The sequence below is a fragment of the Morone saxatilis genome, unplaced genomic scaffold, assembly GCF_004916995.1.
Source record: "Morone saxatilis isolate NCDOM2014 unplaced genomic scaffold, NCSU_SB_2.0 Contig14, whole genome shotgun sequence".
Taxonomy (NCBI): domain Eukaryota; kingdom Metazoa; phylum Chordata; class Actinopteri; family Moronidae; genus Morone; species Morone saxatilis.
This window is the reverse complement of record NW_023339696.1, coordinates 22,863,698-22,870,082: the sequence shown is the minus strand read 5'-3', so window position 1 is coordinate 22,870,082 and position 6,385 is coordinate 22,863,698.

Below are 6,385 nucleotides of genomic sequence, written 5' to 3'. Positions count from 1 at the left end.
CTGACCATGAAGAGCTTTGTAGGATTTTAAATTCTAAAACAGGAGAAGGAGCTCTATAAGAAGAGGAATAATTATTATTTCAGTTTATATTTGGTCGTTGGGAGCGACAGCAGGTTTCAGTGTGGTTTGTTTTAGGGTTAATTTACATTCAGATCATTGAAACTGCAGCGTTTCCAACTCATCCAATCAGTGTTTAGATGGAGCTTTATTTCCTTACGGGCAGAGTTTGCTTTCAGTTAATCGTCTGTGATGATGACTCACCGACAGATCGCTGCACTAACAGTTACAATGGAACTTCAGTGGGAAGCAGCAAATGTACATTTACACAAGTTCTTTATTTGACAACCTGGGAATCTTCCTCCAGAATGACTGAACCCACCTTTAAATAATGTGAATGTTCTACGTGGATATTTACATTTTCTGCTACTTTCATATAGAAAAAAAAAAACAATAAAACAAACAATATGAAGTATTTTATAAATTAAACTACCAAACATCCTGATAGAATGAGCTCAAACTGGGCCAACAGTAAACTGCTGCTTAAACACATCCAATAATAATAATCCAATAAGAGTATAATATGTAAAGTCGTTGACAGCGCCACCAGCGGCCATTCAGTGAACTGCAGTCAGCGTCCAACAGTGAACGCTGTAAAATAACTGACAATCATATTTAGAGTAACGTTACTATCTGCAATACTCCTATATGTTATTTGGACCGTTAGCGCCATACTACTAACTAGCTCGCCGTTCACAAATCAGCCATCAGCCAAACATAAACAATATGGTTTTTGATTGATTTTTATTTGAAAGAAACTGTAAATTAAACTCGGTCTACAGAGTGTTTATGTAACAGCACTCATGAGTTGTGACAGGTGAGTAAAAACACACCTGTAAGGTGTAAGAACCTCTGACTGGCAGTCGGACAGCAGTCACTCAGTGTGAGTTTTGTGTAGAGATGCAGGAATGTCGACAGGTGAGATTAATGCCTGCTGGTGCTGCTCCCGTCTGCCAGGGGTCACCTGACTTCCTGAGTATCAGTACAAATCCCTATCCTCCCCCTCGTCCTCCTCAGCTGAGTTCAACCAGCTGGAAAGACATCAACGTTTTTAAATCAATAAACATGAGCACTGGAGCGTAGACTGAACTCATCAAATGGTTTAAACAGTAGAGGAAGAAGATTGTTATATAAAAGTACTAATACTGTAATGTACTCCATTACAACGGGCACTTAAATTCACTCATTTTCTTTAAGTTGATTTTATATAATTAAAATAAATGTAAGTGTGGCTGAGTCATAAAGCTTCAGACTTCAGTTTATTAATCATCATAAACACAAATATGCATCCAAATAATTCTTAATGATCCCCAAAGTGTAAAGATCTGCTGTCACGTGCAGCAGCAGGAACAATTAGATTAGATACAGAAAATTAATTGTCAAACCCTTTAAAATTAATTATAAATTGTTTTTTATCGTACGTCTGCTGTTTTGGATAAAATAAAATAAAATTTAAAGGAAGATGTAACATTTGTGATGGATTTAAGTTAGTCTGACTTATTATTCAGATAAATTCTGTTCACACATTTTAAATTAGTTTAAAGAAATGCTGCATATGAGTGTAACTAGTTCAATTAACTTAATTTACCAACAATAACCAACAATAAATACTTAGTTACTTTTACTCAAATCAAATATCTTTCCTGCTTAAATTGTTCGAGTTAATAAACTTAAATGGTTCCAGTTTCTTCATAAAGTTTGAGTTGAACTAACTTATTGTGTTTTAATTACTTTATATAGACAATAAAGACAAGAAGACACAACTACACAGTTTCATTACAATGTATTATATCATGTTTTTAAATGTAAATGATCCTGTACTTGTATAGAGTCTTTCTAGTCTTCTGACCACTCAAAGCACTTTTACACTACAGCCACATTCACACATTCATACAGTCATACAGTGATACAGTTTGGGGTTCAGTATTTTGTTCAAGGACACTTCGACGTGCAGCTGGAGGAGCTGGGGATCGAACCACCAACCTTCTGCTCACCTGCCTCCAGAGACCTTAATATGTAAAACCTGATTAGTTCAAATTTATTAAGGCCAACAATTAAAGCATGAAAAAAGTTTTGAGTTTCAGTGACTCATTTATTGTCGAGGTAAATCAAATTGTGTTTAAAACTAGTAAATATATTACACTCAAATTTAAAATGTGTTACAATAACTGATTAAAGTCACTTTGAATCTTCTTTAAACAAATGTTTCCACTTAAATTTAATTTACTCAATCAAATTATGACATAACCCGTAAAAACAATTGACGTACGAAAAAAAAAATAATTTTACAATTAATGCGATTCCCATAACGAACAACCGCGCACGCACACCACTCTCAACTCTTAGACACGGTACCCCACCTCCATACTCATCAATTAGTCCCCACCATCCCACCCCCACTCCGACCCTATACCACCACACTCACACCTCCGCTCTATCACTCTCGCATCACCTCCCCCTCTACCAACCCTCAGACGCCTTCACTCTACAACTCTAACACACCGCTCCCGACCATTATTCGTTGGTTTAATTAATGGAACTTATTTTATTAAGATTTGCTGTTTACAGGCATTTACAGAGTAAAAAAGTGTCAATAAATGTAAAAACTTTTCACTTTTGAACTCAAACTTGAGTTGTTGACTATGTTTGCTGTGTGAAACAGGTGAAGTTCTTCGGGTGCTCGGGGTGTCGTTGGACAGGTAATGTTTTGTCACGTGAGGGGGATGGAGAGGGTGTTTGTGCTGGAGGTAGAGACAGAGATGAGAGAGGGAGGGCAGAAGGAGGATATTATTTATGTGGCTGAGGTCCGATCATATGAAACATTCAAGTTATGACCTTTCTTTCAACAGTGATCCTGTGTGGCGACTCTGCTGGACTATGCCTTCACACCAAGTAGGACCCCCCCTCGCCGTACGCACCTGAACCAAAATAATGCCTTTATTTGAACTGTTGAGTCGAACTAAACAGGGTACTGCACTGATATTACTTTGTTAGATTAACTTAATTATCTTGGTAAAGGTCTTTTATTTGCGTGTGATATTGAACCTAATTAAAAAAGAGTACAGGTTACTTTTAGCAACCTATAAATAACTTTGATGAACTTAATTTTATTAGTAAAATAAACCTAATCACACATCTGAATCTGAATTAACTCCATTAAACTGATGCCAGGCTACAACCTCCAGTATAGGATCTTTGAATTATGTCACAGTAGAACATGTGAGTACAAATCCTGTGTTCAAAACTCAACTTTTTTACAAGATTGTAGCAATAATAAAAAAATAAAAAAACCAAAGTACTGAATCAAAATATTCATGAAGAAATTTTATGAAAATGATCTGAAAGGAAATCTATGTTGAGTAAAGTTTTTAAAACTCTGAAGTAAAAAAGTCAGATTTCTATAAAGCAAAAACATTAATTAAAGTCTGCAGAGTAACTACAGTAACAGGAACTATAGTTGTCAAAAAACAAACACTTGATTATTAGTTTTGTCTAATATGCAGCTTTGTGCGAAAGGCATTAAAGTTAAATAATACTGTTCTATTTTTCTATTTATAGCTGATAATTATGAGTAAAATAACCGCTGTCAATCACTCTCTGCATTAATCTCTATTAATATATCTAATATCTAACGTCTCCATTATTTATGATGATTTATGTGTTTTTTTTAATAAAATTGTTTCCTTATTGTGAAAAAAACCCTCCATATTTAGTCTTCTGAACTTCATGTGTATTTGATCTGTTGTTGAAGTTTCTGTATTTATTGCAGTTTGTTGGATATAAGATGTTAGATTGTAAAACAGTAACGTATGTGAAGCTTTATCTTTACATGTGATTGGCATGAAAGCATGAAACTGATGCAAAATCATCACGTTTAAATATTTATGAATTAGTTTTAAGTCGTCCAGAGCTGAGATATTTTAGTGTGTGGTAAAAACCCTTCAAACCACTTCATTATCCCTTATGAGGGACTGAGAGAGTTTTTTCTTTTACTATAAAATTTTGTTTGTTTAAAGTGAAATATTTTAACATATTGTCTTTATTCTTATCTTATTTAACCAGTTCTAAGGATGTTTGGTATCTTGTGTTTGGAGAAATTAGTGTAAATGTGGTTGTTTTAAGGGCTAACAGGGTGTGTCCATTCATTTTAAACATTTCACATTAACATTTCTAAGGAAAAGGTCTCTCTAACAGTAACAAATGTGATCTGATAGTAGACTAAAGGTCATGATTTAGAGTTTTAGGGATATTTGTGGCTTTAAATACAGATCCTTAGTGTCTATTAAGGGATGTGAGGATGAGATTAAATGTGAGTAATAAGTGTTTTTGAGATGAAAGTACTTTCTTGTGTTCCATATTGGAAAGTATTTGTTACTCGAAGTGAAATGATATATTAATTTATTCTTCTTTTTAAGGATGTTTGGCATTAATTATCTTAAGGAATGTGTAATTTTATATCTTAGAGCCACTTTAAATGGAATAAGTCTCTTTAATGTGTATAATTATGTAATTTAATCCTTGATGGACCAGGACCACGTTTTGTAGTAAAGTTAAAGTTAGTAAAGTCATTAAAAGGAACTTTAGTTTGTGTTAATGAGGTTGTGGATATATTAGATATATAACAGGAACCAAGGTTTTAAAGGATGTTCAAGGTGACTGTACAGTGTTTACAGTAGGTGGGTTTCAGGTTAACATGGAGCCACGCCTCATTACATTACAAAACAATACTGAGAAAAAGGAACATGTTGACTGACCGATTGGTCATCCAGAAAATCTTTTGTTACTCAATGTTTGAAAGTGGAAAATCAACTCAAGCAGGGTGATTTTTATAGATTAAATCAATAACATTATAGAGTTTTTACAGGCTGAGTAGTTCTCCTTCATGACGAGTTTAACTTCTGCTACTGTCTTGTGTTTCTAAGTCATGTTTGCTCCCAAAGAACCCAGAGCTTTTAATCCCAGGAACTAGTTTTTCAAGGAACTAAAAGGTTCAATTGTTGTTGCTTTAAGTAATCGACCAAAGTTCCCCAGAACTTCATGTAGACGCTGGGTCCTGGTTTATCATGGAATATATATAATTTTAACTGTTAAGTGTCCAAATCTCAAATAATGTGAGCTTGCACACACAAAATCCATCATAGTTTTGAGTCTTTATTTCTAAAAGTGTAGTGACTTATTCAGACTATCAGGGAAAAGGTGAGAATTATATTCAAATATATTAAATTGTCATTAATTTCCATGAATGCTGCCAACAGCACCAAGGTCTCTACCTCTCCTCTTGGGTCGTGTACAGTCTCTGCATCAGGCTGTTCCTTCAGCTTATATGTAAATAGTTTGAGCTTGTAAATATTACAATTTTTTATTTTTTATTATTCCTTCTTTTGTAGATTTAAAACATAACTTTTTTTGACTTTATATATAAAATGTTCCTGTAATTAGTGATCAATACCTCCTGCTGCAATCTGTGTGCAATTTCATCCTTAAGAAAAAGGTTTCTATATATACTTTTAATGTTTTTAGTATAATGCGACACATCAAACATAAGACAGTATATAAAAGGTGTATATATTGCACATATAACTGCTGTAACAAGTTAATTTCCCCAGTGTGGGATCCATAATCCTCTCTTATTACAGCACTGTGTACCAATCAGAAACAGGTTTACTGTGATGGTTATTGATCAAACTTAACTCAACTCAACCAATAATTAAAACTGATTGTGGCCAAACATTAAAGGATGAGTTCAGTATTTTATTCAGATATAACAGAACTTCCAAAGCGGGCCAGAGACAATGATGTTAGAGTTATTATTTATTATGTATGTACATATATTTTTAGTCTGGGACAGTTGAAGGTAGAAGTCAGGATGGGACACTGAGGGTATGTGCTGCATATTTTATAAGAAACACAGAATGTCTGTGCAGAACACATATGTTAACAATCCTCTGAAAAGGCGGTAAAACCCGTTAGATGGGACAGCAGACGGCACGTTGCTCAACTACAGACGGATCCATTCACACAACATGGCAGTGTGTAAAAGGTGGCTGTTAAAAGACAAAGACATGCAGAGTATGTCAACACCCAACTAATAAATAACAGCACTGTGTGTCAATAATAATAACTATCATTATTGTAATTAAAACGTTTATGTTGACACTACAGCTGCTGTCACTAAAACACTCTTATTTTTTCGATTAGCTGCACGTTTACATACATTGAATGGAGCATATTGATGTTCACACTCATGACAATGTCACATTAAACATGTATATGAATGAAATATACAGTGTTTTGATATGAAAATAAACAATAAAATACAATTAAATAT